Below are 25,846 nucleotides of genomic sequence, written 5' to 3'. Positions count from 1 at the left end.
AGCCATTGGAAGCCCAAAGCACTCCATCGTCTTCAATGGAGCGCTCAACATTCCAATGTTCTAATAAGGATTCATTGTGACCTTTTGCCCACCTTCCAAAAAGATTAACGGTAAAAACAGAATTCATCAATATTCATTATAGAATACTTGGTTATGGCAATGAAATGATGAGACTTGTAGAGGTGGCACAGCTGGCAGGTTTAAGACCCCTCCAATGACCTTTGCCACGGGCTTTGCCAATCTCAGAACTGCAAAATGTTGCCTTAAATTCGGTTATATCACAGGAGCCAGCAAAACCTCCCCACAGCACTGCGGCCGTAATTAGGATTACGTGACTCGCACCTCCCTCAACTGAGTCCAGAAGTAGCGCTTGACATCCAGGGGTTCATGAACTATTTGGAAATCTCAGTGGTGGCCACTCGGTCTAAGCCCAACAGCCTGTGACTACTGAGACAGAGCTGGAACCTAGGCAGGATGTGCAGTGTTGGTGCAGGCAGCCAGGAGGTCAAGTTAGATGACGCTGGAATCAGTGCATCTATTTATAAATGCAATGATCCATCTGTGTGCACGAAGAGTGGAGACACCATCAGTGCACTATAATTATACACAAAGGGCCTCACTTACGGGGATATGGTGCAGGGCTGCGCAAGATGTCACCTTGCTGTGCTGCCCTACGTCAAATGGGAAGGGCAGGAACGCACCGTGTTGATCAAATACGATGAATTACTGCCCTTTTCCCCTGCTCTGGCATCCTTTTGGCTGCCTAGCGCCAATGCAGGCATCCTTGCACCATGGTGCAAGGGTGCCTGTGTTGTAGGCAGGATTGTTTTTGTGCAGGAAGGGGCACCTTCTTGCACAGAGACAATCAATAGAGGCATGTTCTTCCTTCTGTGTGTGCTGCAGAATGCAGCACACCTAGAGAGAGGAAAAAAACAAGGAGAAATAAAGACATTTCTCCACATCATCTCTGCCCTAGGGAGGTGTAATATTTTGATGCATTCCAAGGCTTACAAGTCCAGGTAAATCTGGGAATGCATCCAAACCCATGGGAGTTGCGTGGGAACACCCACTGGAATGCTCCTGGAACGCCTCCCTTTCATAGAGTACAGAGACACAGCTATTTGTGTTGCGTTGACTTACTCAAGATTTATGAGGCCACTTCAAGCCAAGCATTATGACCTTGCGTGGCTTCATAAATCTGACTCAGAGCCTTTCTTCACATATGTACCACAGTGCGTGGTGCAAACATGACCCAAGGCTGTCATAAATATGCATTCTTACACAGACACACACCTTATGGCACATGTGCACACATGGAGCATGCACACATTCACACAGAGCGACAAACATAGAGATGTCAATGCATACAGACCAACAGTCATACTTATCCCAGTGCAGCAGGTGCCACTGGGCGATATGCATCAGAAGAGCACAGGCTAATGTACTAACACATTTTCCCATCCACACCCGTTTGATCCATCAGACCCTTTGTTCTGTTTCACATGCGTGACCCTGACATTTCAAACAACTGCGAAGCTAGCACGTCCCCTTCTTGCTTACAAGTTGATATTACTGCTGTTAGATTTTGGCCTGTCGAACGGTGTTTTTCAGCCTTCATAAAGCAAAAGCTGAAAAGCCCCTGACAAACAGTAGTTACCGTTTTTGTAATTGATGAAGCAGCCACACAGCTGGCCAATGATAGAGCTTTGATTTGAACATTAGGCTGTGGTTCGTCTTACACATTTTAGCTGCTCCCCAGGTTACAGCAATGATCGTATGTGCCCAGGCCGGAGACAAAAAGTTTCCTTAAGAAAGCACTAATTGTGCAGGCTCAGATCTCAGGCAGCAGTACTATTATTTATTTATTTAAAAAGTTTTATAAAGCGCGAACAAGACCTGTACGGGTATCAGAGCGCTGTACAAAGGAGCGAAAGCATAAAGGGACATGTGAGGTACCAGAAAAGCAACACAAGTCATATGGAGCACATGGAAAAACAGAATAACAATGTTGAACCAAGGTAACAACCCTTTCTCGTGGGACATGTAAAGTTCCAGAAGAGCAACAAATCTCTTAGGGCACATGAAGAGACAAAAATTAGAACTTTTGAACAAAAGTATCAAAGAGTCTCAACAGGAAATAGAAGTAGGTTAAAATGGCTGCGGGACTATTGCTGTAGATGGTCATTCAGGAGAAACCATTTGACATGTTTTTTGAATGAGGCGGTAGAGGGGTTTAATCGGATCTTGGAAAGAAGTGCGTTTCCTATTCTTGGTGCAAGACCAGAGAATGCACGATTGTAGGTTCTTTTCTTTTTGAATTTGGGAGGTTTCAACAGTAGGGTGTTAGAGCTTCTTAGGTTCTGATTCAAACCCGATAGTTCAAGTTTTTTCACCAGGCACACAGGGGCGTTGTAGTGAATAGCTTTGTGCGTCAGGCAAGCTATCTTGAAACGCATCCTTGCTTCGATAGACAGCCAGTTTAGTTGCATTAGGTCTGGTGTGATGTGGTCATGTTTTCTGGAACCAGTGATGAGCCGAAGAATTCAGAATAGCTCTAAGAGGCGCCAATCTAGCTTTAGGTAACTCAGCTAGAGCCATAATGTGTTGAGCTGATGATTGGTTCCCCTTATAGTTGCACTGATGTGATCTTGCATATTCAGGTATTTGTCCAGAGTTATACCTAAAGATCTCGCAGAGTCAACAACATGAGGGGCGCAGTTGAGCGCTGTAAGTTGTTTGAGTCAGTCTTGAGTGGGTGCAGAGTGATTGTGGGGGGCAATCAGGAGGAATTCTGTCTTGAGGGTATTTAGCAAAAGATGATTATGAGTTAACCATTGTTGAGTTTTTATCAGCACACAGTTTGGAGTATTTATGTCATCTGGTGAAGAGATTTTCAAAAACAATTGAGTGTCATCAGCATACAAATGTTATTGAATGTTAGAGCGATTCAGAATTTCGGAGAGTGGTTCCATGAAAAGTGTGGGCGAGAGAGTGGAACCTTGAGGCACTCCAATAGTGACCGGAGTACTGTTTGCAAGGGAGTGGTTAACTTTGACTCTTTGGGTTCTGTTTCGTAGGAACGAGGCCAACCAATTTAAGACAGGGCCTGATAGCCCTATCGTTTTTTGAAGGAGAGGAATCAGGTTTTCTTGTTTGACCGGTCAAATGTGGAGGACAAACCAAGAAGGATCAGAAGACAAGGTACATTCTGGTCAAGTGATCCCAAGGCGTCATCAACAAGGTGAGTTAGGGCTGTTTCAGTACTGTGGCCCGCTCTGAAACCTGACTGGTAACGGTCAAGGAGCAGAAACTTTCGATGTGGTTGCAGAGCTGTGTGTGAATGCATTTCTCGAGCAATTTGTCTAAAGTCATGATATTAATAATTGGCCGGAAACTGTTATTATCAGCCAAGTCTGCATTTGGGTTTTTTGGGGATGGGAGCGACTTGACCCATCTTGAGGCAATCAGGAATCTTACCCTGCATGAGAGATTCATGAATAATCAGGGACCAGAGTGTTAGAATGGCCGGTTTGAGTTCTTTGAAAAACTTGACGGGTAGAGGATTGTTGACGTGATTGGAAGGTTTCAAAGAAGCCATAAACTGGACCAGCTCCACATCGTCTGCAAGTAGAAAGGAATTTTATGATGCATTGTTTTTAGGAGGGTAAACTGTTCTTCACTTTAGAAAGATAACATGGGCTCTGTCATTAGGTAGAGTTGTCCCTCAGTATATACAGGTCTTACAGGGTCTGGTCTCAGGCAGCAGAACAAATCTTCACTTTAGAAAGGTCATGTGGGCCTGTCTTTAGATAGAGCTATCCCTCAGTATATACAGGTCTTACAGGGTCGGGCCTTAGGCAGCAGAACTAATATTCACCTTAGAAAGATCACATGGGCTCTGTCTTTAAGTAGAGTTATCCCTCAGTATATACAGGTCTTACAGGGTCGGGTCTCAGGCAGCAGAACCGTTCTTCACTTTAGAATGATCACATGGGCTGTCTTTAAGTAGAGTTATCCCTCAGTATATGCAGGTCTTATAGGGTCAGATCTCAGGCAGCAGAACTGTTCTTCACCCTATCCAGATCACATGGGCTCTGTCTTCAAGTAGAGTTGTCCCTCAGTATATACAGATCTTATAGGGTCGGGTCTCAGGCAGCAGAACCGTTCTTCACATTGGCTCTGCCTTTTAATAGAGATAGCCCTCGGTATATACAGGTCTTACAGGGTCGGGCCTTAGGCGGCAGAACTAATATTCACTTTAGAAAGATCACATGGGCTCTGTCTTTAGGTAGAGTTATCCCTCAGTATATACAGGTCTTACAGGGTCTGGTCTCAGGCAGCAGGACTGTTCTTCACCCTATCCAGATCACAGGGGCTCTGTCTTTAGGTAGAGTTATCCCTCAGTATATACAGGTCTTACAGGGTCTGGTCTCAGGCAGCAGGACTGTTCTTCTCCCTATCCAGATCACATGGGCTCTGTCTTCAAGTAGATGTTGTCCCTCAGTATATACAGGTCTTATAGGGTCGGGTCTCAGGCAGCAGAACCGTTCTTCACATTGGCTCTGTCTTTTAATAGAGATAGCCCTCGGTATATACAGGTCTTACAGGGTCGGGCCTTAGGCGGCAGAACTAATATTCACTTTAGAAAGATCACATGGGCTCTGTCTTTAGGTAGAGTTATCCCTCAGTATATACAGGTCTTACAGGGTCTGGTCTCAGGCAGCAGGACTGTTCTTCACCCTATCCAGATCACATGGGCTCTGTCTTTAGGTAGCGTTATCCCTCAGTAGATACAGGTCTTACAGGGTCTGGTCTCAGGCAGCAGAACTAATCTTCACTTTAGAAAGATCATGTGGGCCTGTCTTTAGATAGAGCTATCCCTCAGGATATACAGGCCTTGCAGGCTGAGAGTTCGGAGAGCAGAGCTAATCTTCAGGTTACATTGATATCACCACCCAAACGATGAGGCAGGGGATTTACTCTGCAGGCTATAGTACTAATATGATGAGCTCAAGATTCAGCAGTGCTATCCCTCAGATTACATGCCTCTTACAGGCTGAGAGTAAAGAACAGGATTGAGCAGGGCTATCCCTCGGTTTACATGACTCTTACAGGCTGAGACTAAAGAACTGGATTCAGCAGTACTATCCCTCAGGTTCCATGGCTCTTACAGGTTGAGAGTAAAGAACAGGATTGAGCAGAGTTATCCCTTGGTTTACATGGATCTTACAGACTGAAAGTGGAGAATAGGATTCAACAGCACTATCCCTCGGGTTACACGACTCTTACAGGGTGAGGGTAACAGCTATCCTAAGATATCACAGTGTATCTGACAGTGTCTACTAGTCATCGCCATCTGAGCTCTAACTGTCCATGTATCCCAAACTTTCAACTCTCAAATACAAGAGCTATTCATAGGTTACTGTCACACGCACTGGCCAGACTGGCACTGCCACAAGGCGAGGTGAGGAAGCAGCATTAGGTACCCTCTTTTAAAGGTGTCGAATTAATTCAAAAGGTTTCAAAATAGCCATTTTCAGTTTCTTTGAGCTCAGGCAGAAAAAATGCTATTATGTCTAGAGAGCTCAAACTCTTTGCACCCAGTCAGTAGAACAATCCTTTCGGACACAAAGAGCTTAACGCCCTCGTGGACCACAGTCAGTAGAACTATCCCTTCGGATACAGTGACCTTAACACACACTTGGACCCCAGACAGTAGAACTATCCCTCCGGATACAGAGACTTTAACGTTCTTGTGGACCCCAGTCAGCAGAACTATCCCATCAGATAAAGAGAGCTTAACGTCCTTGTGGACACCAGTCAGTAGAACCATCCCACGGATACAGAGTCCTTAACGCCCCCCTGGACCCAAGTCAGTAGAACTATCCCTCCGGATACAGAGACCTTAACGTCCTTGTGGCCCCCAGTCAGTAGAACTATCCCATGGATAAGCGACCTTAAAGCCCTCCTGGACCCCAGTCAGTAGAACTATCCCACGGATACAGAGACCTTAACGCCCCCCTGGACCCAAGTCAGTAGAGCTATTTCACAGATACAGAGACCTTAACGTCCTTATGGACCCCAGTCAGTAGAACTAACCCACGGATACAGAGACCTTAACGCCCTCTGGACCCCAGTCAGTAGAACTATTCCACGGATAGAGAGACCGTAAATCCCTCGTGGACCCCAGTCAGTAGATCTAGTCCTCTGAATACAGAGACCTTAACGTCCTTATGGACTCCAGTCAGTAGAACTATCCCCCCTGGATACAGAGACCATGAAGCCCTTGTGGACCCCAGTCAGTAGACCTATCCCTCCGGATACAGAGACCATAAAGCCCTCGTGGACCCCAGTCAGTAGATCTATCCCTCCGGATACAGAGACCTTAATGCCCTCCTGGGATGCCGAGACCTTAACGTCCTTGTGGACCCCAGTTAGTAGGGCTATCCCACGGATACAGAGACCTTAACGTCCTTATGGCTCCAAGTCAGTAGAAGTATCCCACGGATACAGAGACCTTAACGTCCTTATGGACCTCAGTCCGTAGAACTATCCCTACGGATACAGAGACCTTACCGTCCTTATGGACCTCAGTCAGTAGAACTATCCCTCCGTATACAAAGACCTTAACATCCTCGTGGACCCCAGTCAGTAGAACTATCGCTCTGGGTAGAGAGACCTTAACGTCTTTCTGGACCCCAGTCAGTAGAACTATCCCAAGGAGACAAAGACCTTAACGTCCTCGTGGACCCCAGTTAGTAGAACTATCCCTCCAGATACAGAGACGTCAATGTCCTCATGGACGCTAGTCAGTAGAACTATCCCAGGGATACAGAGACCTTAATACCCTCCTGGACCCTAGTCAGTAGAACTATCCCACAGATACAGAGACCTTAACGTCCTTATGAACCCCAGGAAGTAGAACTATCTGTCTGGATACCGAGACCTTAACGCCCTTGTGGACCCCAGTTAGTGGAACTATCCCACCGGATACAGAGACCTTAACGTCCTTATGGACCCCAGTCGGTAGAACTATCCGTCCGGATAGAGAGACCTTAACGTCCTCGTGGAGCCCAGTCTGTAGAGCTATCCCACAGATACAGAGAGCTTAATGTTCTCCTGGACCTCAGTCAGTAGAACTATCCCATGGATACAGAGAACTTAATGTCGTTATGGACCCTAGTCATTAGAACTATACCAAGTGTACACAGACCTTAACCTCTTCATGGACGCCAGTCAGTAAAACTATCCCACGGATACAGAGACCTTAATGTCCAGTGGACCCCAGTCAGTAGAACTATCCCTCTGGATACACAGACCTTATACGCTTCGTGGATGCCTGTCGGTAAAACTACCTCACTGAAACAGAGACCTTAACGCCCTCTTGGACCCCAGTCAGTAGAACTGTCCCATTGATACAGAGACCTTGACGTCCTCTTGGGCCCCAGTCACTAGATCTATCCTCCCGGATACAAGGACCATAACGCCCTCTTGGACCCCACTCAGTAGAACTATCCCATGTATACAGAGACCTTAACGTCCTTATGGACCCCAGTCAGTTGAGCTATCCCCCCCGATACCAGGACCATAACGCCCTCTTGGACCCCGGTCAGTAGAACTATCCCTACAGACACAGACCTTAACGTCCTTGTGGAAGCGAGCTTGTAGAAATATCCCATGAAGACAGAGACTTTAACGTCCTTTTGGAGCCCAGTAAGTAGAACTATCCCACGGATCTAGAGATCTTAACGTCCTTATGGACCCCAGTCAGTGGAACCATACCTCTGGATGAACAGACCTTAATGCCCTTGTGGACCCCAGTCAGTAGAACTATACGACAGATACAGAGGGATTCATGTTCTCGTGTATGCCAGTCAGTAGATCTATCCTTCTGGATACAGAGTCCTTAATGCCCTCCTGGACCGCAGTCAGGAGATCTATCCCTCCAGATACAGAGAACTTAGCATCCTTATGGACCCCAGTCAGTAGAACTATCCCAGGGATACAGAGATCTTAACGTCCTTATGGACCCCAGTCAGTAGACCTATCCCTCCGGATACGGAGACCCTAACCTCCTTGTGGACCCCAGTCAGTAGAACTATCCCAGGGATACAGAGATCTTAACCGCCTTGTGGACTCCAGTGAGTAGAACTATCCCTCTAGATAAAGGGAACGTAACATCCTTGTGGACCCCAGTCAGTAGAACTATCCGAGGAATACAGAGACCATAACATCTTTATTGACCCCAGTCAGTGGAACTATCCGTCTGGATGAACAGACCTTAATGCTCTTGTGGACCCCAGTCAGTAGATCTATCATTCTGGATACAGAGACCTTAATGCCCTCCTGGACCCTGGTCAGTAGAACTATCCCACAGATACAGAGACCTTAACGTTCTTATGAACCCAAGTCAGAAGAACTATCCCACTGATATAGAGACCATAATGTCCAAGTGTACCCCAGTCAGTAGAACTATCCCTCCGGATACAGAGTACTTAACGTCCATGTGGAGCCCATTCAGTAGAACTATCCCACAGGTACAGAGACTTTAACGTTCTTATGAACCCAAGTCAGAAGAACTATCCCACTGATATAGAGACCATAATGTCCAAGTGCACCCCAGTCAGTAGAACTATCCCTCCGGATACAGAGTACTTAACGTCCATGTGGAGCCCAGTCAGTAGAACTATCCCACGGATACAGAGACCTTAACGTCCTCTTGGACCTCAGTTAGTAGAACTATCCTTCTGTATACAGAGACCTTAACGCCCTCGTGGTCCCCAGTTAGTAGAGCTATCCCTCCGGATACAGAGACTTCAATGTCCTCATGGACGCCAGTCAGTAGAACTATTCTATGGATACAGAGACCCTAACATCCTTGTGGAGCCCAGTCAGTAGAACTATCCCACCGACACAGAGACCTTAATGTCCTTGTGGACGCCAGTAAGTAGAACTATCCCACGGATACAGAGATCTTAACATCCTTTTGGAACCCAGTCATTAGAACTATCCCTCCGTATACAGAGACCTTAACATCCTCGTGGACCCCAGTCAGTAGAACTATCCCTCTGTATACCTAGACCTTAACGTGCTCGTGGACCCCAGTTAGTAGAACTATCCCTCCAGATACAGAGACCTCAATGTCCTCATGGACGCTAGTCTGTAGAACTATCCCAAGGATACAGAGACCTTAATACCCTCTTGGACCCTAGTCAGTAGAACTATCCCACAGATACAGAGACCTTAACGTCCTTATGAACCCAAGTCAGTAGAAGTATCCCTCCGTATACAGCGACCTTAACGTCCTTATGGACCCCAGTCAGTAGAACTATACTTCCGGATACAAAGACCTTAACGCCCTTGTGTACCCCAGTAAGTAGAAATATCTATCTGGATACAGAGACCTTAACTTCCTTATGGACCCCAGTCAGTAGAACTATCCCTCCGGATACAGAGACCTTAACGTCCTCGTGGAGCCCAGTCTGTAGAGCTATCCCACAGATACAGAGAGCTTAATGTTCTCCTGGACCTCAGTCAGTAGAACTATCCCATGGATACAGAGAACTTAATGTCGTTATGGACCCTAGTCATTAGAACTATACCAAGTACACAGAGACCTTAACGTCCTCGTGGACCTCAGTCCGTAGAACTAACTCCCCGGATACACAGACCTTAACCTCTTCATGGACGCCAGTCAGTAAAACTATTCCACGGATACAGTGACCTTAATGTCCAGTGGACCCCAGTCAGTAGAACTATCCCTCTGGATACACAGACCTTATACGCTTTGTGGATGCCTGTCGGTATAACTACCTCACTGAACTACCGCCCTCTTGGACCCCAGTCAGTAGAACTGTCCCATTGATACAGAGACCTTGACGTCCTCTTGGGCCCCAGTCACTAGATCTATCCTCCCGGATACAAGGACCATAATGCTCTCTTGGACCCCACTCAGTAGAACTATCCCATGTATACAGAGACCTTAACGTCCTTATGTACCCCAGTCAGTAGAGCTATCCCCCCCGATACCAGGACCATAACACCCTTTTCTACCCCGGTTAGTAGCACTATCCCTACAGATACACAGACCTTAAAGTCCTTGTGGAAGCAAGCTAGTAGAAATATCCCATGAATACAGAGACCTTAACATCCTTATGGACCCCAGTCAGTAGAACTATCCCAGGGATACAGAGACCTTAACGTCTTTATCGACCCCAGTCAGTGGAACTATACCTCTGTATGAACAGACCTTAACGCCATTGTGGACCCCAGTCAGTAGACCTATCCCTCCAGATACAGAGAACATAGCATCCTTATGGACCCCAGTCAGTAGAACTATCCCAGGGATACAGAGATCCTAACGTCCTTATGGACCCCAGTCAGTAGACCTATCCCTCCGGATACGGAGACCTTAACCTCCTTGTGCACCCCAGTCAGTAGACCTATACCTCTGGTTACAGAGACCATAATGTCCTCATGGACCCCAGTGAGTAGAACTATCCCTCTAGATAAAGGGAACGTAACATCTTTATTGACCCCAGTCAGTGGAACTATCCGTCTGGATGAACAGACCTTAATGCCCTCCTGGACCCCAGTCAGTAGAACTATCCCACAATTACAGAGACCGTAATGTCCTTATGAACCCCAGTCAGTAGAACTATCCCACGGATACAGAGACCATAATGTCCAAGTGTACCCCAGTCAGTAGAACTATCCCTCCGGATACAGAGTACTTAACATACATGTGGAGCCCAGTCAGTAGAACTATCCCATGGATACAGAGACCTTAACGTCCTTATGGACCCCAGTAAGTAGAATTATACCACGTATACACAGACCTTAACGTCCTCTTGGACCCCAGTAAGTAGAACTGTCCTTTCGGATACAAAGACCTTAACGTCCTCATGAACCTCAATCAGTAGAACTATCCCACAGATACAGAGACTTTAACCTCTTCATAAACCCCAGTCAATAGGACTATCCTACAGATGCAGAGACCTTACCATCCTTATGGACCTCAGTTAGTAGAACTATCTTTCTGTATACAGAGACCTTAACATCCTCATGGACTCCAGTCAGTAGAACTATCCCTCAGTATACAGAGAGCTTAACATCCTTGTGGAGCCCAGTCAGTAGAACTATCCCACGGATACAGAAATCTTAACGTTCTTGTGGACCCCAGTCAGTAGAACTATCCCACGGATAAAGAGACCAAAATCTACAAGTTTATGTTTATGTTTATATATTTCTAAAGCGCTCGAATGCCGAGGCGTCTTGGCGCTAAAAGGTGCTGTAGCAGGGGAAAGGCGGAGTTTAACGGCCTATGTAGTTGCAAGTGTACCCCAGTCAGTAGACCTATCCCTCCGGATACAGAGACCTTAACGTCCTTGTGGACCCCAGTCAGTAGAACTATCCCACGAATACAGAGACCAAAATGTACAAGTGTACGCCAGTCAGTAGAACTATCCCTCCAGATACAGAGAACTTAACATCCTTATGGACCCCAGTCAGTAGAATTATCCCTCCGGATACAGAGACCTCAAGATCCTTGTGGAGCCCAGTCAGTAAAACTATCTCTCCGGATACACTGACCCTAACACCCTTGTGGACCACAGTTTGTAGCACAATCCCTCCGTATACAGAAACCTTAACGTCCTCATGGACCCCAGTCAGTAGAACTATCCCTCTGTATACAGAGACCATAATGTCCTTGTGGACCCCAGTAAGTAGAGCTATCCCTCTGGATACAGAGACCTCAACGTCCTTGTGGACCCCAGTCAGTAGATCGATCCCTCCGGATACAGAGACCTTAATTCCCTTGTGGATCCCAGTTAGTAGAACTATCCCATGGATACAGAGGGCTTCAAGTTCTTGTGTATGCTAGTCAGTAGATCTATCACTCCGGATACAGAGACCTTAATGCCCTCTTGGACTGCAGTCAGTAGAACTATGCCTCCGGATACAGAGATCTTAACGCCTTTGTGGACCCCTGTCAGTAGAACTCTACCAAGGATACAGCGACCTTAACGTCCTTATGGACCCAAGTCGTAGAGCTATCCCTCTGTATACATAGACATTAATGTCCTCATGGACCTCAGTCAGTAGAACTATCCTTCTGGATACATAGACATTAATGTCCTTGTGGACCTCAGTCAGTAGAACTGTCCCTCCGGATACAGAGACTTTAACGTCCTTATAAACCCAAGTCAGTAGAACTATCCCACTGATACAGAGACCTTACCGTCCTTATGGACCTCAGTCAGTAGAACTATCCCTCGGGATACAGTGACCGTAACACCCTTGTGGACCCCAGTCAGTAGTACTATCGCTCCGGATACAGAGACCTCAACATCCTCATGGAGCCCAGTCAGTAAAACTATCCCTCCGTATACAGAGACCTTAACATCCTCGTGGACCCCAGTCAGTAGAACTATCCCTCCGGATACAGAGACCTAAACATCCTCATGGACTCCAGTCAGTAGAACTATCCCTACGGATAAAGTGACCTTAAAACCCTTGTGGACCCCAGTCAGTAGAACTATACCTTCGTATATAGAGACCTTAACATCCTCGTGGACCCAAGTCAGAAGAACTATTCCTCCATATACAGAGACCTTAACGTCCTTGTGCACCCCAGTCAGTAAAACTATCCCTCAGGATACAGAGACCATAACGTCCTCGTGGACCCCAGTCAGTAGAGTTATCCCGCGGATATAGAGACCTCAACATCCTTGTGGAGCCCAGTCAGTAGAACTATCCCTCCTGATACAGTGACCTTAACACCCTTGTGGACCCCAGTCAGTAGAACTATCCCTCCGTATACAGAGACCTTAATGTCCTCGTGGACCCCAGTCAGTAGAACTACCACTCCGTATACAGAGACCTTAAGGTCCTTGTGGACCCCAGTCAGTAGAAGTATCCCATGGATACAGAGACCTCAACATCCTCATGGAGCCCAGTCAGTAGAACTATCCCTCCGTATACAGAGACCATAATGTCTTCGTGAACCTCAATCAGTAGAACTTTCCCACAGATATAGAGACTTTAACATCTTTATAAACCCCAGTCAGTAGAACTATCCCTCCTGATACAGTGACCTTAACACCCTTGTGGACCCCAGTCAGTAGAACTATCCCTCCGTATACAGAGACCTTAATGTCCTCGTGGACCCCAGTCAGTAGAACTATCACTCCGTATACAGAGACCTTAAGGTCCTTGTGGACCCCAGTCAGTAGAAGTATCCCATGGATACAGAGACCTCAACATCCTCATGGAGCCCAGTCAGTAGAACTATCCCTCCGTATACAGAGACCATAATGTCTTCGTGAACCTCAATCAGTAGAACTTTCCCACAGATATAGAGACTTTAACATCTTTATAAACCCCAGTCAGTAGAACTATCCCTCCTGATACAGTGACCTTAACACCCTTGTGGACCCCAGTCAGTAGAACTATCCCTCCGGATACAGAGACCTTAACGTCCTCGTGGACCCCAGTCAGTAGAACTATCCCTTCGGATACAGAGACCTCAACATCCTCATGGAGCCCAGTCAGTAGAACTATCCCTACGGATACCGATACCTTAATGTCCTCGTGGACCCCAGTCAGTAGAACTATCACTCCGTATACAGAGACCTTAAGGTCCTTGTGGACCCCAGTCAGTAGAAGTATCCCATGGATACAGAGACCTTAGTGCCTTCCTGGACCCCAGTCAGTAGAACTATACCTGTGGATATAGAGACATTAACGCCCTCGTGGACCCCAGTCAGTAGAACTATCCCTCCGGATACAGTGACCCTAACACCCTTGTGGACCCCAGTCAGGAGAACTATTCCTCCGTATACAGAGACCTTAACGTGCTCGTGGACCCCAGTCAGTAGAACTATCCCTCCATATACAGAGACCATAATTTCCTCGTGAACCTCAATCAGTAGAACTATCCCACAGATATAGAGACTTTAACATCTTTATAAACCCCAGTCAGTAGAACTATCCCTCTGGATACATAGACCTTAAGGTCCTCGTGGACCTCAGTCAGTAGAACTGTCCCTCCGGATACAGAGACCTTAACGTCCTCGTGGACCCCAGTCAGTAGAACTATCCCTTCGGATACAGAGACCTCAACATCCTCATGGAGCCCAGTCAGTAGGACTATCCCTACGGATACCGATACCTTAAGGTCCTCATGGACTCCTGTCAGTAGAAGTATCCCACGGATACAGAGACCTTAACGTCCTCGTGGACCCTTGTCAGTAGAACTATACCTCTGGATTCAGAGACATTAACACCCTCGTAGACACCAGTCAGTAGAACTACCCACGGATACAGAGACCTGAACGTCCTTGTGGAGCCCAGTCAGTAGAAGTATCCCACGGATACAGAGACCTCAACACCCTTGTGGACCCCAGTCAGTGGAACTATCCCTCCGTATACAGAGACCATAATGTCCTCGTGGACCCCACTCAGTAGAGCTATCCCACGGATACAGAGACCTCAACATCCTTGTGGAGTCCAGTCAGTAGAACTATCCCTCCTGATACAGTGACCGTAACATCCTTGTGGACCCCAGTCAGTAGTGCTATCTCTCCGTATACAGAGACCTTAACGTCCTCGTGGACCCCAGTCAGTAGAACTGTCCCTCCGTATACAGAGACCTTAAGGTCCTCATGGACCCCAGTCAGTAGAACTATACCTCTGGATACAGAGACATTAACACCCTCGTGGACACCATTTAGTAGAACTACCCACGGATATAGAGACCTGAACGTCCTTATGGACCCCAGGCAGTAGAACTATCCCACGAATACAGAGGGCTTAATGTTCGTGTGTATGCCAGTCAGCAGATCTATCCCTCCGGATACAGAGGCCTTAACGTCCTTGTTGACCCAGTCAGTAGAAATATCCCTCCGGATACAGAGACTTTAATGCCCTCGTGGACCCCAGTAAGCAGAACTATCCCTCTGGATACAGTGGGGAACGTACTCTGGTATTCCTAGTGTTCTCCGACATCTAAGAGTAAAATCCACTTGGGCAGTCCACCAATAAACCCAGAGAGAGAAGTCTGGCAGAACAAAGCGCGGTTTTCCAGCAAACTTACAGTGGATCCACAAGAATTGTTTTGTCATACTGTTTCCTGTCCTTTCAAGTGCTCTTCCAGTGTCCTTTTGCAGAGCTTCTTCCTTGGAGCCACTCTTACATGCGCTTTCACTTTTATACAGCTTTGTTCTTGGAGCTGCTCTCACATGTGCTTTAACTCCACGATGCGCTCTCTCTTGATCGCTTCCATCCCCCTCCACATTGCTGTCTCGTTTTGCTTCCGTTCAAAGTGCTGAACATGTCCACCCATGCCCTCAGTGGTGCTTTTTTCCACCCCCATCCCATGTTGCTTGTTCCTAACCTGTGTGTTGCTTTCCTCTGCCCTTTTGTTATTTCTTCAACCTCTGCAGTTTCACCCTCTATATTACTTCCTTGACTTGCAGTCTTACCCCCATCTGGGAGCTATACCCTCACCCACCTGCATTATTTGGTTTTTGTTTACCAATCCAACTTGTGTCAGTATTCAAAAAGAAAAAACAGGCTTGCATCATATTATTGGTGCGAGCATGCTAGGCGCCTGTTCGTACAAAATGATGCAGCTGGCTCTTCCTGTTCTTAGCCATGATGCAGAGCATCAGTGATACTGTGCAGCACGGCTAAATCCATTAGCAAAACTAACAGGGCCCAAAGGCGCGACCTATTTGGCTTTGCCAATGCTTATTGTGTGAGCCGATGAGTCACAAATTATTTCGAAAATCTCGGGCAATGTTACTAGCTGTGCGCTCCTCTGTATGACTGCTTGACCAACGTTGAAAGCTGGCTGTACACTAATCCGCTGAAGCTAAATGGTGAGACGACTGAGGGCTCGATTCACAGAGAGCCTCCGCAGTCGTGGCGGAGGCTCCACAGCCGAGGTGGAGGCTCCTCAGTCATGGTGGAATCACCGTTCTCGTGGCCGGACCTACGCACTGCAGTTTCTCATTGTGGAGATTCCGCCACAAGTGTGTAGACTCCACCACGACTGCGGAGGCTCATTGTGAATGGGCCCTGAGATTTTACCACCAGTTAATCCTTACCTTTATGTGTATTGCCTTTCTGCACCGCTCCCTGCACGAAAAGCCTGGCCCTGTCATTTGTGAAAAAATCTTCTCTTCAAATTTGAGTCACAGCTTTCTACAGTCAGACAAATCAATGCTCTGGTCAGTTCAGCTTTCTTTCCTCCTTTTCCCACTCTAAAAAATATTCTTTATCTGTACTCTTTCCCTAAACAAAAATGCTAATTTTTAATGCCTTTATTTCAGCATGTTTGGATGTACCTCATTATGTGGTTTGCAAGCTGTGATTGGTGCAAGGTTTGGCTGCCAGCTAGTATTTGGTCTGAAGTCAATAGATCATATTTGACCTGTCCAGGCCTCTTTGCATTGATTACCACTTAAGGAATAGAATGTGTTTAAATCCCTTTGTCTACCACACAAACCAGCATACACTACCCAACCCACCAGCCTTATTTCAGTATTTTTAGTGCCATAATCCCAGGTACTCTCTGAAATCCAGGGGCCAACATTTCCCTGTCCCTGGCCCTGGGTCACCTTAAAACTAGAGTGGTGCTAATCCACTACTAGTGCATCCGCTTTGCCTGGTACCATATATGTTGTTTTTTTTGCATGTTGCGATACTTTTGCATTGAGTATTTTATAGTAAGGAGGAAAAACATTCAACACTTTTAGATAGGATACTGTTATTGTGTTTGCATTTTTTTTTATGCACATTTGATCTTAGAACTGTGCATTGTGTTCGAAATGCTAGTAATTTCAGTTTCTGTAAATATATAGAAATGGTGGCTGGATACAGCTAGTTGCACACTTCCAAAATGGCTCCTAGTATTATAATTTTGTAAACCAGAAACTGGTGCTCCAGATGGTGGGAGTGACCACCCAAACAATCCTCAAAAGGATCAAAGTCAATACATACAAAGTCTCATTGCAGCACTCAGCGCAATAAGTATTGCACAATAGACACATGACATAAATTAGCCTCTTCTTTATTCATTATCCAGTAACATCTTCAATGTTTTAGCCAACACATGTTTCGTCCTTTGGTCCTATTGCCATAGACTTCTTCAGGGCTAGAATTCATATAGTACAGTATTGATCTACTTTTGTTTGTAATCACAATTCTACCTTCACCAAGGCTCCACCAACGTCATGAATAATATGCAAAGGCCCTCACGTGTACAGAAAAGGGAGAAATGAAAGTACATACTAACTGTAGTACCTGCTTAGTAAAAGCAATTGACTCCTTTATCGTATAAATTGAATAGGCCACTCCTTAAGAGTTGAAGACTGCAATATGAGCAGGATCCCCATTGAAGAGTGGTAAAGGTCACCGCTATCTAAGTGCCCATATGCATAGCGTAATGAATAAAAAGTGGTGGGCTCTCACCTATAATCTACGGTAGTGATTTGGATTGCATGGAATTCCAGCTCAGATGCGAATGTACACCTCAAATCCAGCACCATAGCTGTAAGAGTAAAGAAGAGAAGATTTAACTCACCTACTTTGCAAATACAAATTCATATAGATACAAAAAATATCTATCTCCCTCATGCTGTTGATAAGATGTATGTGGCAGTGAGTTACAAGTATGACTGAGCTCCAAATAACATCAAGCAAGAAGCTCTGGACCCCCAAAGACTCACTGGGAGTAACACACAGAGGTCCATCTGTGAGCACCCCCTCAAGGGTAGTAATAGCTCTCGAAAAACGTAAATAGTCAAGTTTGACTCATAAAGTATGAAATATTACTATAGGGTGAGTCATTCGCTACTAATACCCAACCTAATATAATAATAAGTTCATTTAGTTAATCACCCACTCATTCCCATAGCAGTGGAAAGTGCTCCAAATATCACAGTTGAAGGATATGCATCACTAGCGCAAAGTCCCTGGGAGAGTACCTACACGGCGCTATATGCGGCTCAGTGCTCCCACTATGGATGTACCACCGGAAGAGTAGCCGGTGCAAGAGCACGTCCCGGAGATTCTCCGCAGTCGCCATTGCGGCATGGTTAGGTAATATTAACAGAACTGAAGAGAGACTCGCATCACAAGTGGCTCATACTCGTAGAAGGATACTGGCCACCATCGCTTCTGTTCCTGCTTAGAATCGTTTTGAACCGGACACAGGGCAGTTGTTAGTGCACACATTTTGGACCAGGCAGCACACTGCATAGGAGCCTAGTAACAAACTGCACTTTGTACTACGTTTAATAGCACTGATATAGGACCAGTCACATACTACAAAATGTTATTCACAAGCCTACGCTGGAACCCTCCGCCTCTCCTATGTTTTATGTGTAGAGTTCTCTGCCACTTGCACGTAGACCTCAGCACACAAATGTATATGTTTGGATTGTAACTCCGGGAGGGACGAGGAAGAGTGGCTGGAAAATGGGGAATACTTACTCCTAAATGGGAACGGTTTAGGAAGGAGTAAGGAGGGGTTTGGGGAGAGAAATGCAAATAAAACAAACACAGTGTCCACAAATTGCACTTCTAAAGTTACTACAGCCAGAAAGAGTAGTAAATATATTCCAGCCACGCCTTGGAGTAGGTCCAATAACACACATGACCACTCACAGGTGCTTCAAGACACTGCCATAGATCAAATAAGGGAGGTATCAAATAACAATATAAAGGTATAGGAAAATAACTTTCTCGTTAAATCCAATGACTATTTATTTTATAGTAACTAATTTTACATTTTATACCAAGGCTTACCATACTTGTAACACACCTAATAATGCGAGGCGTGATGGCTGGGCACTCCACCATCCACATGCTGGTGCACCGCTTTACAACAATAACCAATCCTATGCAGGCCGACCACCTACAAACGAAAGGAAAGACCCAAACACTTTTCTGCCTTCACTATGTTAGTGACTGTTGCTTTGTTCCTCATTTAGGGGAACAATAATTTGAGCAGAAAAGACAGGGTTTATAGGCAAAGGACCAACCTGTGGGGGATGTCCAGGGATAAGTCATTGCAGGTACCACGCTTCACCTGAAGCGATACTTGATTCCCCTACAGCCTGCTCCTAGGCTATCACTGCCTTTGTCAAAATACTAGCTTCACTCCATTTCACAGCCACATGATCCTTCCATGAGGTCAGCTCTGACAATGCAGGCTTTCCACGGGATCACAGTCTCAATGCTTGCATCAGGAACTGAGATGCATCGTCAGAAGAGTGCACCAATGTATCACCCTTTGCCCAGTCACTGGTAGCAAGGCAAAGAGTGGTAAGGGAATGTTGTGCCTTTGCCCACTTCCCTCTTGTGGTGTGTGCCACTAACTGCACCCACATGGCACTTTAACTACCTCAGCCCCACAGCTCACCCTTTCTGCAGTAGACACAGCTAGAAGTTTATCAACGTGCGAGCTGTCTGCCGTGGCTGGAACTGCTTCTCAGGTGTGTATGCTGCCTTTCCTGGAAGCACACATGACTGCAACATCTTCCGTGGGTCACCTCTTGCATGCCCCTTCGTTGCTGGGCAGTTGGGTGACATGTTGCTAACTGGTAAGCAAGAATGCCTCACAATGGGACTTTGTGTGCACCTGGGCGGTGACATCTCAGACATACTCATTTATTACGCACTGAAACACATTGGACACGCTTTACCCTGGTACTCACTGCATGTATGTGGACATTATGTATTACCTTTAGAATAGAAGTTATACTAGTTCAGGGTTGTCTTGTTAACTGTATTTTCACTTGAGTTGCTAGTTTGGTTGCTGCATTTATGTGGTTGGACTTTGTCTTGTCAATGATGAAGAGAAGGCTACTGCCTGTCCATATGTACCATCCTAGGATGAGCCACAAACAAACATGCTAAGTGCTATTTATTACAGCATTTATACTTCACTTTCACTATCATTCTTACACTTTTCACTTACAACACTTACAATCACCCATACATTACAGTCAATCTTTAACACATACCTAGTTAAAGAGTAAAACACTTATAATTGTAACTTCAATCAGGTGCACAACCACTTCCTCTAAGAATCTTTGGGACTCATTCACAAACTGCAAGTTGTGGTACATAAAGTAGTACTACAGTAGTACTCCTTACACAAAATCCAGTTTTCAACCCTAGGAGTAGAAATCTCTATCTCAACCACTCCTATTGTTTGTACATGTGTATGTTTACTATTTAGTAGTAAATTAGGGAAGGACCAAGGAGGAGTGGTGGAAAATGGGGGATCTCTATTACAAAATGGGGGGGGGGGCCTTGGGCAATAGTAAGGTGCGGTTTAGGGAGGGACAGGCTAAAACAAACACTCTTCCATAAAAGAGAAGGAATATGCTACTTACCAGTATGCATCTGTTCTTGGCATGTAGAGCTGCAGATCTACACACTTTTGCATAGATCGCCATCTGGTGTTGGGCCCGCATGTTGGCAGTTTGTTTTTCCTCTTGGAAAGTCTTTGGAAGTCACGAGGTCGGTGACTCCTCCTTTGGATCGTATTGCGCATGGGCTTCGGCTCCATCCTCAGATTGTTTTTCGCCAGCAGGGAAAGATGGAGCGTAGTAATAACAGTGAAGAAACCCATGTGTGTATCTAAATAAGAAAAACTGGAACGGATACAGGTAGCCGGGGAGGCGGGTGGGCGTGTGTAGATCTGCAGCTCTACATGCCAAGAACAGATGCATACTGGTAAGTAGCATATTCCGTTCGAGGCATATGAGCTGCAGATTACACACTTTTGCATAGACTATATAGCAGTTCCCAACCTTAGCAGCGACCACCGGTATCTGTTGCAGTGGTTTGAAATAATGTTTTGAGTACAGCCTGGCCCACACTAGCTTGTTGCTTAGTTTGCACATCTACACAATAGTGTTTAGTGAAAGTGTGCGGTGTTGACCATGTAGCTGTTTTGCAGATATCATCTAATGGGATGTTCCCTAAAAATGCCATGGAAGCCCCTATCTTTCGTATAGAATGGGCTTTAGGGGGAACGGATAGCGTTCGTTTTGCCTTGTGGTAGCAAATCTGAATGCATTTTACAATCCACCTAGCTATCCCTGATTTTGAGATGGGGTTGCCTTTGTGTGGTGGAGAGAAAGAGACAAACAGTTGTTTGGTCTTGCGGAAAGGTTGTGTTCTCTCGATGTAGTAGAGTAAGGCTCGTTTGAAATCTAGCATGTGCAGAGCCCTTTCTGCAACAGTCTGTTATTGCGAGAAAAATACTGGTCGTTCTACATATTGGTTTAGGTGAAAAGGGGAAATTACTTTAGGTAGGAATTTTGGGTTGGTACGGAGAACAACTTTGTTATGGTGCATTTGAAGAAAAGGCTCTTGTATGGTAAGTGCTTGTATCTCACTGACCCTTCTAAGGGAAGTGATGGCTACAAGGAAAGCTGTTTTCCATGTTAGGAATTATAGTTCGCATTTGTGTAAAGGTTCGAAGGGAGGCCCCATTAGCCTTGTGAGAACAATATTTTAGTTTCGCACAGGTGAGGGTGGTACTCTGGGGGGAATTATTCTTTCTAGGCCTTCCATGAATGCTTTAATGGCAGGTACTCTAAAGAGTGAAAGATGTTGCCTGTTTTGTACGTAAGCTGCAATTGCTGCGAAGTGTAGTCGAATGGACGTATAGGCTAGATTACACCTTTGTAGGTGGAGTAAGTAGCCTATGATGTGTTGAATGGACACGTCCAGGGGATTGATGGTGTTGTTATGGCAATAAACAACAAATCGTTTCCACCTGGCAGCGTAGCACGCTCTAGTGGTAGGGCGTCTAGCTTCTCTGATGACGTTCATACAGTCAGGGGGAAGATTTAGGTACCCAAATTCTAGGATTTCAGGAGTCAGATCGCAAGGTTGAGCTGAGCTGGGTCCGGGTGTCTGATCTCTCCATGGTTCTGGGTTAGGAGGCATGGTGAGAGGTGTAGTTTTTGGTGTGGTACTACAGAGAGTTCCAGCAGCGTGGTGTACCACGGTTGTCTGGCCCACGTTGGAGCTACTAGGATTAGTGTGAGGGAGTGTTGTTGTAGTTTGCGCACCACTAATGGAATGAGTGGGAGAGGCGGAAAAGCGTACGCAAATTTGCCTGACCTGTTCATCCATATCGCATTTCCTTTGGACAATGGGTGTGGGTATCTGGCGGCGAAGCTTGGGCATTTAGTGTTTTCGTGGGTGGCAAAGAGGTCTATCTGTGGATACCCCCACTTTTGAAAGAACGGATGAAGAACCTGTGGGTGAAGTTCCCACTCGTGGATTTGTTGTGTCTGTCTGCTGAGCAGATCTGCCACGGTGTTTTGGAGTCCTGGGACATGTTGAGCTAGGAGAAAGATTTTGTGGGGAATTGCCCATCTCCATATGCTCTGTGCTAATTGAGAGAGCTGTGGAGAGTGTGTGCCGCCTTGTTTCTGTATATAATACATGGCCATCATGTTGTCTGTGCGAATGAGGACTGCCTTGCCTGAAATCTGTGTTTGAAAAGATTTTAGGGCTAAAAAGATTGCTAGTAACTCCAGATGGTTGATATGGAGTAACTTTTGTTGAGTCTACCAACACCAGATCTGTCAGTTGACCTTTGGCCTGGTTCCATTGGCGCGCTAAGCACTCTTGGAGAGGACGCATCTGGAGTCTTGCGTGGGGCACTATGAAAATGAGGCCATCATCCCTATTAGTTGCATGAACACTCGTGCTGAAAGGGAGTGTTGAGGTCTGAATTTTTGTCTCAAAGCCGGATTGGGGTAGGCTATAGCTTTTGAGGTGTCTATGGTGGCACCGAGGTATTGTTTTATGTGGGATGGTTTTAGCTGAGACTTTTGGTGGTTCACCGTGAAGCCTAGTTGATGAAGTAGTTTGATTGTGGTGGCGGTGTGTCGTACACACTGATTGTATGAAGTGGCTTTTATCAGCCAATCGTCTAGGTATGGGAAGACGTGAATGTGCTGTCTTCTCAAGTGTGCCGCCACCACCGCCAGGCACTTGGTGAATACCCGTGGTGCTGTCGTGACTCCGAACGGGAGCACTTTGAATTGGTAGTGTTGTCCGTCCACTACAAATCTGAGGTACTTTCTGTGAGCATGGTGCACTGGAATGTGGAAGTATGCGTCTTTCAAGTCCAGTGTGGTGAGGAAGTGGTTTTGGAGAGGAGCGGAAGTACCTGCTGAAGCGTTACCATGTGAAAATGGTCTGAGTGTATGTATGTGTTTAGGGGCCGGAGATCTAGACTAGGTTGTAGAGTCTCGTCCCTTTTTGGTATGAGAAAATATAGGGAGTAGACCCCCATATTTTGTTGATGGACAGGAACGTGTTCTATTGCCTGTTTTAGTAGGAGGGAGATTACCTCCTGCTTTAGTAATTTTTGAATGTTCTTGTGACATTGGACGTTGCCTGGGTGGAATGTTTGGGGGGGTAGATGTTAGTTCTAGGCAGTAGCCTGACTGAATTATTTGTGTCACCCATTTGTCTGAGGTGATGGTCGCCCAGACATGAAGGAAATTTTGGAGACTGCCCCCGACCGAAGTGGAATGGTCTGGGGGGAGCGGGGAGAAGTTATTGGGTAGGAGGTGTGGCAGAACGGACGTTGCTTGTTTTGCCTCTGCCCTTGTTGTTAATACCCCTGTAGCCGCCTTCTTGGTAAGCTTTTGTAAAGGTGGTCTGAGTAGGGGATTTGTATGATGTGGACGCTGTGTCTGAGGAGTAGCCTCTGGATGTACTCTGAAAGGAGGAGCGGCGAAAGGAGCGTCTGGGCGGGTGAGACTGTAATGCCCCCATGCATTTTGCGGTATCCATATCTTTTTTCATTTTTTCTAAGGCCTCATCCACCTTTGGCCCAAATAGATGTTCCTGGTCAAAGGGATGGTTAAGGATGGAGGCTTGTACTTCTGGTTTAAAACCAGATACCCTTAGCCAAGCATGGCGACGGAGAAGGACGCTGGTGTTGATGGCCCTGGAGGCTGTGTCTGCTGCATCTAGGGCACAACATATGGAGGTTTTCGTGATTGTTTTACCCTCTTGAATTAACTCGTTGGCCCTAGCTTTATATTTTTCAGGGAGATGGTCTATTATGCTTTCTAATTCATCATAATGAGCCCTGTCATATCTGGCCAGTAGTGCCTGAGTGTTTGCTATACACCATATGTTGGCCGCCTGGGATGCTGTTCGTTTGCCTGATGCATCTAGTAGCTTTGAATCTTTGTCAGGTGGCGGTGCATCACCTGACGCTTGTGAATTTGCCCTTTTACGTGCCGTAGATACTACTAAGGAGTCTAGTGGCGCTGGTCCCCTGATGTAGGAGGGATCTGAGAGAGCAGGTTTGTATTTTTTTTCAATACGTGGGTTAATGACCCTGGCTCTAACTGGGTCCTTAAAAACTTCTGCCGCATGCTTTACCACCCTTTGAGCATGGGCAGTATGGAGGTGGACCTATGTGAGGTATCAAATGTGTCTAGGAGGAAATCTTCCTCCACGGGGTCGGTGTGCAAGATAATGTGCTGCCCTTTGCAGAAGATGGTTGAACCCTAATGAATCTTCTGGTGGAGATGGTCTAGAAGGGTAAAGATTGTCTTGTGGGACGTTGGGGATATCGGGAATATTGTAATCGTCCCATGGGTCTGGAGATCCTGTAGGGGTGGGGTCCTGTGGCATATCCCCTGTATCATGATATGGGTCCCCCTGATCATCATCGTCTGGAGACGGGGTCAGAGAACGATGAGGTGGGGTTGGAGAGGGCGGAGGGGGTGGAGGTGGGGAAGGAGGAGGAGGTGGAGGAGGACTTGAAGGTATTCTGAATGGAGAGGTAGCAGAATCCTTCCTCTTTGGAGGTGGAGGCGGAGCAGGCTTCTCCAAATGTCTCTTTTTGGTAGAGAGTGTCAAATGTCCAGTTTTTGGATCCTTGGTGAGAGTTTTTTGCAAGAGATCCGGTGTAAATAGCTCTGGTGAGGTTATTTGGTCCGTCGGCGCCGAAGGCGTCGGGGCTGATGTCTTTTTAGGTTTTCCTGTGCCGGTTTGTTGCTTAGAACCCGGCTTGGGACCCTCTGGTCTCTTGGTCGGCGCCGAGATGGGCTTCGGCTTGGAAGTGTCAGTGCCGGTGGCCTTGTGTGGTTTGGTCGGTACCGAAGATGGCGTCGGTACCGAAGAGCTGGGTTTTGACCCCGAGGGCTTCGGTGCGGAGCTCGGTGTCGATGTGGAGGCCGGTTTCTTTTTCGGTGCCGAAGTGTGTTTCTCGGCACCGCTGGTAGGCTGGCTCGAGCCCGAGCCGCCGGAAGGCTTACTTGGCTTCTTCACCGGGCCCGAAGGTGGGGTGTGTGAAGCAGTGTCTCTGGTCTTGCTTAGGCCCGGAGTCGAAGGCGTGACCGAAGCCTTTTTGGATGTCGGCGCGGGTGTGGGGGGGGTAGATTGGTACTCACGACCCTCTGCGCCGGAGTGATGTCTTCCACATCTGACTCGTCGGCCTTGGAAGCGCTGACGAGGTCCTCTTCGGTGCGATGATGTTCCGGATCGTCGATGTCATCTCCGAAGATGTCGACTGGAATGGACGTCGAGGAGTGTGCCATGTTCCTTCTGGCTCTTCGGTCCCGAATAGTCTTTTTGGATCGGAAAGACTTACAGGCCGGACAGTCTTGAGCCTCGTGTTCAGGGGAGAGGCAGAGGTTGAATACCTCATGAAGAACGGTGTGGGGGAATTTGGACCCACATCGAGGGCACTTTTTAAATGGAGTTCTTTCCATGAGCCGGGACCGGAGCTTCGGTAGGCCCGAAGGCCGCCGTCGACAACTGGAAAAGAAGGTTT

The sequence above is a fragment of the Triturus cristatus genome, chromosome 1_2, assembly GCF_964204655.1.
Source record: "Triturus cristatus chromosome 1_2, aTriCri1.1, whole genome shotgun sequence".
NCBI classification, from domain to species: Eukaryota; Metazoa; Chordata; class Amphibia; order Caudata; family Salamandridae; genus Triturus; species Triturus cristatus.
Note: the sequence above shows the minus strand (reverse complement) of the source record.